The following is an 11,998-nucleotide window of genomic DNA, read 5'->3' as shown; positions in this document are numbered from 1 at the left end:
AGAAAAATAAGGATGGATATCAATAAAGGTCTCCTTAGCTTACACTGTAACCCAAAGCTAATACGCCCCAGTCAGCCTTAAATTATTAGCAAGCAGATTTCAAACCTTACATGCCATCAACCTACTCATCTTGGGACCCCACTTTTCAGTCATTAAGCTACCCTTACATGCACCATTTGCATGATGGCCACAAGACCACAGGGAATATTAGTTAGATTCTCTAGTGCCCCCAGGCTAATTGCTCCCCTTCAATCTCTTTGGATACAGGGGACATGACAGTTCTGTCAAGGCAGACCTCAAAACTGCCCAACTCCTTCACTTTGGTTACAACCCATAAAATGGGGACCCTGCCCATTTTGTCCCCCAGAAAACTCCTCATAGATGTCACTAGATATATGCTTTTCTGGAAAAATCATACAGTAACACTTCACTTCTCAAAAATCATACAGTAGCGCTTCACTTCTCAGTTCCAAAGTATGTATTAGCTTGGGCTGTCATAACAGCCCAAGCTAATACAAATCCCAGTTGGATTCTCGGGAGATATCTCTCCTTGGCTTGCAGAAAGACTCTTTCATGCTATTTCCTCACGTGGCCTTTCCTCTGTGACATACTTCTTTTCTACTCTTCTACTCTTTTTTGAAGGCTACCCGTCCTACCAGATTAGGGCCCTACCTTTATGACCTCATTTAACTTCAATTATCTCTTGAAGGGGTTATCTCCAAGTACAGTCATATTGGGAGTCTGGACCTCAGTGTATGATTGGGTGGAGGAAGGGTCACAATTTCATTCCTAGAAGGATTGTATACAACATACAACTTTTTCTAAAACATAACTTGTTGAAAAGGAAACAAGTATTTCTGGGGTTTAGTAAATGGACATGAATGGACCTGAATAGATAGCATGATTTCCTTTTATTATAATAAATTATTCCAGGTGGTAACCAATTATTCTAGCTAGTCAGGTTATTCTAATTAGGAACCATTATTAGCCACAATGAGGTACAAATCTATGGTTCAACTGGTAGCTATCATAATTCTTCTTCTAACTACAACAGAAGTATGATGCAAATTTCTTTACAGGGATGAGAAAAATATAAACTGGGTAATGTAATTGAGATTTACTTTGAAATTATGGGTAATTACCTAGAGTTTAGAGATAATTAAACCTAAAAACATGTGCCCTCTTACCTCTAGGGTTGTCCTTCTAGACTGATTATACATTTTTGTTCTTCTATAGAGAAGGCAGCTGAGTTGGTAACATTATTCTCTAGCTCATATATATTATAATTCTCCGTACAGACTAATGACAAGAATTTTGTGATTGACTTTGCAGATAAAAAGGATTTAAATATGTAGGATGCAAGGATTAATATATCCACTGGAATAGAGTCTGTATTATATTTTTCTTCAAATGTAGTATATACTAATTGCTTTCTTCTAACAAATGTACCTAACTTCCTAACATGCCGTCAGCATGTATTTCAGTGTCTTCTCTCACAAAATGATGGACAAAACTGCTCCACATATCCACATGGACCTGGACTCTTATTGTTCTCTAATTAAATCTCAAGCTATATTCATTCTTGTGCTGAAACTGGCTTTATCCTACTGGGCCCAATTGGGAACAACATGGTGCCTCTTAAAACAAGATAATTCAGTAAGGGCTCAGTGAAGGAAATACAAATATGTGAATAAGATAGATTGAAACCACAACCAAAAAGTGCTACCACCCTCAGGACCAAAGGGATTGTGGGATAAAAATGGTTATGGAACCTGGGAAGAAAGATTCCTTTGGAGAAGACCTGAGTGCCATTAGTGGAAGGGCATTACCTGAGGCATTACCTGAGACAACCCCAGAGAGAGGACCAGAGAAATAAACATATTGATTTATTTATTCATCCCTCAGGTTTAAAAAAGAAAAAAAAAAAAAGTTCAGAGCTTTTTAGCGGCAGAATCTAACTAGAAGTTAAAGTTAAGGGAATCTACTGTTAAAACCAATACAGGTTAATTTCTGGGTAGAAAGCTGGATGGTGAAGAGTATTTTGAAGGGACAATAGCAATAGCCAGCAAATGGGGTATCATTATACTTAATTCTCCTTACTAAGGATGTTAGCATATGTCATTCCATCTCCCTTTTTTTTTTTTTTTAAGATTTTATTTATTTATTTGACAGAGAGAGAGTGGCGAGAGAGAGCACAAGCAGGGGGAGCAGCAGGCAGAAGGAGAGGGAGAAGCAGTCTTCCCACTGAGCAGGGAGCCTGATGAGGGGCTCAATCCCAGGGCCCTGGGATCATGACCAGAGCCCAAGGCAGACGCTTAACAGGCTGAGCCACCCAAGAACCCCTGCCATTCCTTCTCCTTGACCAAGTCCTCTCTTCTATTCACTTTGCTGATTCCTATTTATTCTCTGGATATCAGTTTAGAAAGTCATTTCTTTAGTTAAGCCTTCTTTAGCTCCTTATTATTCAGGACATGTCAGGTGATGCTGTGATAATAAATAACACTAAAATCTCAATGGCCTAATACAATAAAGGTTTATTCCTTTCTAACAAGCCCAACTTCATAGGCCTGCAAGATAGGCAGTCATACAGGGCTCCAGGCTCAAAAGGGGCCAATGTTTGATTTAATTGCTGTCATCATCTTGGTATTCTTTAAAAGTTCTTTTTTTTTTTTAATTGTGGTGAAAAATACATAACATGAATTTTGCCCTTTTTAAATGTACAATTCAATGGCATTCATTCAGTATAATCACACTTGAATTGGACAAATTGTATAGCTAATCCTGTTCCCTAATGGCACATACCCATCATGAGACTCTGCTCTAACTACTCACTGAGTCGGCCAGCCCCCTGGCATCTCCAGAATCTTGTAACTTCACCCCCAGAAATATATGCTTCTCTCATTGCCTCAGCAGGAGAAGCATCCTCCAAGAGTCAGGCACACCTGGTCTTCTATGCTGACTTATCAAGACATGTAGTTGGAAAAGAAAGTGTATTTTAATACTCCTTTCAGATAACAATGGGTAGTCTTTTTCTGATAATATATAAAAGTTGACAAATGGAATTTTTCTGAAATTAAGTTGCGGTGTAAAATTTGATACCATATAAGAGACCTTTTAATCTCTGTTATATTAAAATCCGTTCATCTATCATGCACTTTATTTGTTTGTTTATTTGACAGACAGAGATCATAAGTAGGCAAAGAGGCAGGCAGAGAGAGGGGAAAGCAGGCTCCCTGCTGAGCAGCGAGCCCAATGCGGGGCTGGATCCCAGGACCCTGAGATCATGACCTGAGCCAAAGGCAGAGGCTTTAACCCACTGAGCCAACCACGTGCCCCATTCTATCATGCACTTTGAATTGATCCCTTGTATCATGCTCTGGCCATTTGGAAAATATTGACTCATTCAGTTATGCGGAGTTTCTAACTGTCGGCTCATTTTGTTACATAATATCAAAAATCATATATACCAATATCATTACCAGTGTTACCAGAAACGCTGTTAAATATTGAGAAGTTGTCAAATTTATAGTGTGTGAGGGGCGCCTGGGTGGCTCAGTGGGTTAAAGCCTCTGCCTTCAGCTCGGGTCATGGTCCCAGGGTTCTGGGATCGAGCCCCACACCGGGTTCTCTGTTCGGCAGGGAGCCTGCTTCTTCCTCTCTCTCTCTCTTTCTCTCTCTCTGCCTGCCTCTCTGCCTACTTGTGATCTCTGTCAAATAAATAAATAAAATATTTAAAAAAAATTTATAGTGTGTGAAAACCATGCAAGTTTTCAAAAATTCTAATTTTTGCTTGAAAGCTCAAATGTCATCATTAAGAATACTCTCATCTTTGCTTGAAGTGTTAGACTCACATCTTTCACTTTTGAAAAAAGTCTGTTGAGTGTCAAGCGGGCAATAGTTATTTCAAGTAAATATGTTCTATTTTAAAAACACATGTTTTATCTTGTTTTATCTTGGAACTCCCATTCATATGTTGGTATAAAGCAGAAGTGCTTTATGGGTACTTCTCATCCACTTCATCACACATAATATTAAAAAGATATGTACTCAGAGGTTGAGATTTAATTTTTATTTATTTCTTTAAAAATTTTTAAAGATTTCATTTTATTTATTTGACAGAAAGAGAGACAGCAAGAGAGGGAAGACAAGTGGGAGGTTTGGGAGAGGGAGAAGCAACCTTCCCACTGAGCAGGGAGCCTAATGCGGGGCTCGATCCCTGGACCCTGGGACCATGACATGGGCTGAAGGCAGACGCTTAATGACTGAGCCACCCACCTGCCCTAGATTTAATAAATCAATACTTTTTATTGCTTCATCGAATTTTCTTTCTTTCTTTTTTTTTTTTTTTAAAAAAAGGGAATTGTGTGATGGTGAAAATCATGGGCTGAATTCTGTCTCCTCCAAAATGCATGTGTTGAATTCCTAACCAGCCCTACCTCAAAACGTGACTGTATTTGGAGATAGGGTCTTTAAAGAGGTAATTAAGTTAAAATGAGGACATCAGGGTGGACCTTAATCCAATATGACTTCTGTCCTTATAAGTGGAGGATATTAAGACACAGAGGGAGGACGATATAATGACACAGGAAGTACTCAGTTTCCATAAGCCATGGAGGGAGGGCTCAGAAGAAACTAACTCTGCCAATATTTTGACCTTGGACTTCTAGTACCCGCAACTGTGAGGAAATGAATTTCTGTTTTTGAGTCATCTAATCTGTGATACTTTGCTATGGTAGGCCTAGCAACTAACACAGTGGGTACAAGGAAGAATACAATGATTACTAGTACAGTTTGATGCTATTAATTTGATTTGTGTTCAAGGAGTAACAGTTTGACCTACCTCTACTTTTGCACTATCATTGTCAAGATAGAGTCAATGGAAAAGACAATATTTTAGTATTGTAATAAAAAATAGTGTTGACCTCACTACCTCTCTGAAAGTATCTCTAGGACACCCAAGGTATTGGAAAGATACTTTGAGAACCACTAGGTTATCCACATTAAACACTTTATATAATTATTATTATTCATTGTCTGTTCCACCTGGGAGCACACTAACTCCATCTTTTCTAAAATGTCTGAAGAGTCACATAAATCTGGAAAGATCTTAAAATTCCTATTTCTGCTGGGATGTTTCAGAATCTGTATAAAACATGGTTACTTGAAAATAATCAACATCACATTTGAGTCTCCTTTTATACGACTATATCTCTAAATGAAAAAAAAAAGTTGTTTTGAACACAGTTTTAAAACTCTATGCCATTTTCCCCCTTCACTTAGTGGGAAAGATTTAGGGTAGGATTGGGGCAAAATTATTCCACAACTAATGACATTTATTTTGTTGTCAACTCATTCATTGAGACTACTCTGACTTGACAGCTTGTTAAGTTATATTAAGTCTGCATTTTTAAAAATATTTTTTAAAGTATTTTATTTATTTATTTGAGAGAGAAAACACAAGAGGAGAGGAGGGGTAGAGGGAGAGGGAGAAGCAGACTCCAGGCTGGGCAGGGAGCCGGATGCAGGACTTGATCCCAGAACTCTGAGATCATGACCTGAGCCAAAGGGAGATGCCCAAGCGACCAAGCCACCCAGGCACCCCTTAAGTCTGTATTTTAAAGCATTTTCTTTGGGGCATATTCGATTTCTTGCATCCAAAAGAATTATCTGATACATGGAGTATTCTAATGACAATATTTTTAATAAAAATTGTATTTTTTTCTTATAATATACCCCTTGTTTTTAATATGAACCTTAACAGTGGAACAACAATTAGGGAAAAAAATACACATTTTTTATAGTAAATAAGAAAACCAGAATTGAAATGTTAAGAAGGGTGAAACCTTTTGTCTCGTTTTCCCTGATAATTGCTACTGAGGACAAGGGCTCATTCATCAACACCTGTATGGAGAAACATAGTTTCACTCATTTAATTGATGAGTGACTTGTTTCCTTGAAGTATATTGAGTGACTTCTGGTGGGCTCAAGTAATGTAGTGCATATCCCATAGCATAGCTGAATTCTTTTAGTGAGACGTTCTTTTGCGGGAGCACGTGCAGGAATCATTTTTAGCTCACAGACAATTTCTTCCAGATAATGCAATACTCAGGCATTTGCTAAATGCTTAAGATGATGCAAGGATCTTCTCACAGGAAAATATTGACTCTGTTTGCTCCCTAAGTATATGTTGCTTAAGTGGATTGACCTCTCCAGGTAAAAAATATTGGTCTACTGCCTAGAGTTTAACACCACCCATGAAATTGCCCTGAATAAAGTAATATTTACTGTGACTTCAATCCTCAGCTTTTATAAAGGGTTTATATTAAAAAATGATCTCTTTGAAAAATAGTCCTCTGACTTTTGCAAAGCTGCAGCTGAAGAGAGTGCTCCTGGCTTACTCACCACGTATACAAAAAAAATCTCCTGCTAAATTTTTGCTTGCTTGAGATTTTCACAGAATAAATCTGTTTGTCTCTTCAGAGGAGCTTCATGCTGTTGACTTTGACACAAAGAGGTAAAATGATGTGATAGCATGTTTTGCTCCTCTTAGGTTTAAGAGGGTTTAAGTCCAGACTTACCACTCAACAGCCCTGTTAGCTTCTAAACACATTCTTGTTGCCTTCTATTTTGTTTCCACTACTAATTAGCTTATTTTACAAAATGTTTAGACTTTAAGCTCTTGGGGTATTTAGTCAAATGGAATGAATGCTTTTACAGGAAAAGTCACAGTGCCATTCAACTTAATGTGGCAAAATAATTCAGTGGGTGCCAGGATATTCAAATCAATTCAATACTGAGGCAGCCCTTCAATTCACTGTTGTGTCAGAAACTGGCAGTTGCAAAAGGAGTATAAGACATGGTGTTTTAGTGGCGTACATTTTTAAATATTTCACAATCTTTATTTAGAAGCCCTCTCTCAAGTCTCAGATGGTTAGGAAAATAAATATACATGTCTTCAAGGGGGAAAAAAAAATCATCTCTAATAGCACTAAATTCAGACACGGAAAACTTGAAGTCCCTGATGGCAAGCTAGAACTGAAGAATGGTATCAGACAGAGCGTGGAGCAGGTAGAGTGTATGCCTGGGGAGCTAATCGAGCAAACTCACGTGCAAGAGTGCTTTTTTTTTTTTTTTTTTTTAATATTTTATTCATTTATTTGACAGACAGAGATCACAAGTAGGCAGAGAGGCAGGCAGAGAGAGAGAGGAGGAAGCAGGCTCCCCGCCAAGCAGGGAGCCCGATGCGCGACTCGATCCCAGGACCCCGAGATCATGACCTGAGCTGAAGGCAGCGGCCTAACCCACTGAGCCACCCAGGTGCCCCGCAAGAGTGCTTTGATTGTTGCCCCCAAGTCTTCCAACAAGTTTATTTTGTGAGCACACAGTTTTGCACGCTGTTTCTGTGTGTATGTTTATGAGGGTGTGTGGGTATTGCAGAATTAAAGTTCTTGTGCCTTTGAATAATATGGAGTCATTTTAGAAGAGATATTTGCGGGGAATGGATGATTAATTATATTTTGCCATTTCATAATTATCCATACTTAGTCTTATGCTCTAATTATTTTTCATGTTTCTAAGCTTTCATGGAGTTGGTCTTTAAAAAGAGATAATCAACAACTCATTAAGATCCTGGGGGAAGACAGAATGGGAGAGAGGAAAGACAGGAAGACCGACATTTGCTTTTTAAATCCATTTTTCCCTACTAAGCTTTATTGCACATCATTATCCTTGTTTTTGTTTATGTATTCTTTGCAGGATATAGTTTTATTTGTTGGTGCCCCTTTTGTCGTTGGTCCTCAGGCAGATCATTGTTGCAAGATTTATCAGCATTGTGTATTGTTCTTAATTTTCCCTAATGAAGTTCTTATTTGAGCCCTGGGGTCTGGTTTGGCTCCACTGCCTTCAACTGCGTATGTGTAGAAAGTCGCTCTGCCCCACTTGGGGTTGTATTTTGTTAGTCATAATGAGTCTCATTCAGCTTGTGTCTGGTAGTTTCTGTTCCTGTTTACATGAAACCCATACACTTTCCAAGTGGGAATATTTCACACTGTATTATAATTACGATATTTATTTAGATTGCAGATTTCAGCTTCTATGACGTTCCTTACTGCGAAACTTACTGCACGTATGGCAAGTTTGGATACATAAAATTTAGAGATAGAATTGAATTTTCCCACTTATAAAAGCAAAAATCCCCTTTGAGGATGAGCTGTCTTTACCTTCCCAGAATGGAAAAGAAAGCTTGTGAAGGGGGCTTAGGAGACCCTTTGTGTTCCTTTAGGGCGACGCGAAGTCGAGGCATTCTTACGCCACAGCTTTTCATCCCATTCACCCTTTCTCCACTGTATCTTTGTTCTATTGTTGTTTTCCAGCCATTCCAGACCACTGACTATTCCACTTACCATTTACTATTTTGTATGTACTCCGCTGTAGCATCTTACGTCCCCATGCTTTTGCCTCGCGAAAAGTGAAGCCCTATCTTCTTTGTCAAGGGTGGATAGAGACTGAGGCATTATTTGTTCTGGGATGCCTATCGTAACGCCTAGTCTGAATTAGGTACCCACCTTCCCTACGCCAAGGCAACACTCTGCATGCATTTATCACATCTGGATTCCACCAAATAGGAGGTGTTGGCTCAGTGCCTTGGTTCTTTCTTCAGACTGCAGTTTCCTGTGGGCTAGAGACTGTCTCCTGTCAGCTTTCCCTCCTCCAAGCTATCGTCTAGGAATCCTTCCCTCACTCAATCCCTTTTAACACTGAAATCTCACCTGCCCACACCAAACCTCTGTGCTCCCTCCTACCTGTCAACTCCCGAAATTGATTTCTTCAACACTCACAATCATATATGATGTGCTTCACTTTCTACTTCTAATATAATGCTCACTCCATGCCTTATATTACCTCCAATGAGTTCATAATGAGATTGAATGCTTTGTCATTGCCAGGCCCCACTATACTGTGCCAAGCAAAATACTATGTATACAATATTTGTTTATTCATTTTAAAACATTTGGTCACTTGAATGACAAAATATCCATTCCTTCCTATGTACATATGAATGTATTATGTATATGTGATGTATATATTTATATGTGTACGTGAGTATATCTACACATATAAATCTATATAAATGAGCATGTTTATACATATATATATTTACGTATATGTATATGTGCATATACGTGCATATATAAACACGAATGCACATTATTATATGTATCCACACATATAAATACATATATAATTTGTCTAGAGAAATAGAGATTATTGGCAGCATTATTCTGTCTGGAATGCCTGCCTGACTTGACCCCCATAATCTTTGTTAGTGCCTCTTTTCCATGGTCTGTGAATCTACTCATTATACCTTAGATTCTGCTGAATTGAGTTTATATATGTGTATGTACATGTGTTTATGTGCATGCATATGTGGATTTCATACTGCATGTTCTAGCTATATAATACATTTTAAGTACAGAATTCTTTTTATTTGGCTTATTATTAAAACAGATTCAAAATACCTTTCTATTGAGATTCACTGATGAAAACAGTTCTTACCATCATTATAAATTTTAACCTTTTAAATAATAACTATTAAAATGATGTTTGTAGGAATTATATGGTATTAAATATTTAACACACTATTTCTTTAAATTTGTTGTCATATGTATACGGGTGTTTGTGTTATATGTTTTAGATATAGCTGTAGAATACTTTAAATGCCAGGAAAACGCTTGGAAAAAATGAATATCGTCAACATTAATGAAAACAAGGCTTAATCCTTGGCAGATAATTACTTGCACAAAGAATGCTTGCACATTTATTGAAATGTTTTAATCCCTTTTTAAGCTGAATGCTACTCTCCATTTATGTCTTTTTTTAAAGGCTGCTTCCATTTGTCTGCTCCATCTTTTTTATTAGAATAACCATTACCCATCGGCAATTACTCTCAAATCACCTATGCTGGGGCATTTTAATCTATTGATTGCATTCATCTACCATCTCAAAATTAATTAAGTAAATTTAAATCCCAACTCTCTCCATTTCACTTTAATTTCTCTTATATCATATTCTTTTATACTTAATGCCAATGAAAGTTCATATAACGGTATCCTCAATTTCTCTTCTGTATTTTTATATTTATCTATTTCTGAGTACACTGATTTCCATCATGAGTAATTTGCTGCATTTTGCTTTCCACTGGGACTTAGTTCCATATTGTGTTACTGAGATGATTAAGTCCTCTCTCCCTAAATTTTACGTGAGCCACGAATTGTTGTTGTTGTTTTACTATTTTTTATTATTTTTAACAAACTTCCATTAGAAGTAGAACTACGCAGTAACCATAGAGTGATTAAATCATACTTTTGAGAGTTGGGAGGAGAAAGACAATGAGTGTATTCTCCTGCTTTAGTTTTAGTCTAATGATTTGGAGCCTTAACGGTATAGAAGAGGAGCGTGGAAAAGCTGAAGAACACAACGCAGCATTATCCCTGATGCTCAAGTGCCGAGCACTGATCTCACTTGAGTACTTAAACTCTGTCATAAGTGGGAAGGGTACACGCAGTTTCTCACTGAATACCTTTTCTGTTATCGCCACAGAATACCTGAGATTCACACATTTCGTTCCCAGGAGAAATTGAAATTGATTTTAAAAACCACAGCAAGAAAAAGACAAAGCCACAGCAAGTTTTTTGGGGGGCCACTAATGTAGAGCCTAGGGACAGAATGAGGTTTCTAGGAGAGTTATTTCTCAAAGTGGGTGTCACAAACTACCGGTTCCATAAGATGCCTCAGGACAAAGGGTTCTATGTCGTATACAAATGGATCAAATTTGAAAAGAAGTCGAGTAGTAAAGAAATCTCTTTAGATGTTCACCTGTTGTTTTCTTCTTTATTTTAAAAATAACCTATTAAAATTCCACAGACTATTTTGAGAAAGACTAGAATATAGATAATAGGACAGGGTGAGGGGGTATGAATGAAATGAATGCGGATTTTACTGCTTCTAAATGTATTTAGAAGCCTTGCTCATTGCCTCTTTCCGCTTAGCTCAAATACATTCATCAAAAAGATACTTTCCCAGAGCCTGGGTCCCTATTTCACAGAAGATACTCATCTATTTATGAAGGCAAAGGCTATTTCTGTTTTAACCATTCTGTATGATTCTTAGCACAATATCTCAGTACTAGCTTGCAAAATAAATGAATAAATAAATAACCAAAACAAAAAAACAAGCCGTTTGTCAGAAACGCATTATTCATAAGTGTTGTCTAGAGACACATTGTGTAAAGATTGTCCAAACAAGCTGTCCAGTCCCTAGAAGCTGCATCCATGAAAATCATTTTATAGGCCAAGGATGCTATGGTGTCGTGATCTGAAGGCAGTGACAGTGGCCTGAAAATTCCCTGTCATAGACATTGACCTGCGCCCTGACACTGTATTTGAATCAGAAACCTCAAGTGCCTTTTTCTGATTGATTGCCAAGGTAACTGAGTATGTATATTCTAGTAGCTCCACTGCTGCTTGGAGAAAGCGTTTGGGCTGGAAGATACCAAGGCGGGTCACACACAGCCTTTCAAATTGTCCTGCATCTGCTTTTGGATTCTCAACGGCTTGGCAACCCTTTCTTATACCAAATTTCTTCTCTGAGCCTGAAGAAAACTCCCCCTGGGACTGAGAGCTGAAACTAAGACTGCACTAAATTCATCCAGATGAAAGAGCCCTCGAAACCTTTTGGAGACAGCCTTACTAAGGCTTTCTACACGTCTTTTCTTATAAATTCTTGCAACTGGCTTTTCAGTTATTCCAATTTTATTTCACGTTTCTGTTACGAAGTGAAATTTAGCATGAACTTGGCTGATCTTCTCTTTGGAAGATAGAAAAAACACTTTCCAAATTGAGGGCATTGAATGTTATCTCTTGTTAAAATGCTTTCTTGCGCCACTGGTATATCTTTTATATAGCTCGTATGTAATCATTAAGAGACCACAGTGTTTTAT

The sequence above is a fragment of the Neovison vison genome, chromosome 6 (genome assembly GCF_020171115.1).
Source record: "Neovison vison isolate M4711 chromosome 6, ASM_NN_V1, whole genome shotgun sequence".
Classification (NCBI taxonomy): Eukaryota; Metazoa; Chordata; class Mammalia; order Carnivora; family Mustelidae; genus Neogale; species Neogale vison.
The sequence above is the reverse complement of the archived record's forward strand: the minus strand, read 5'-3'. Positions refer to the sequence as shown.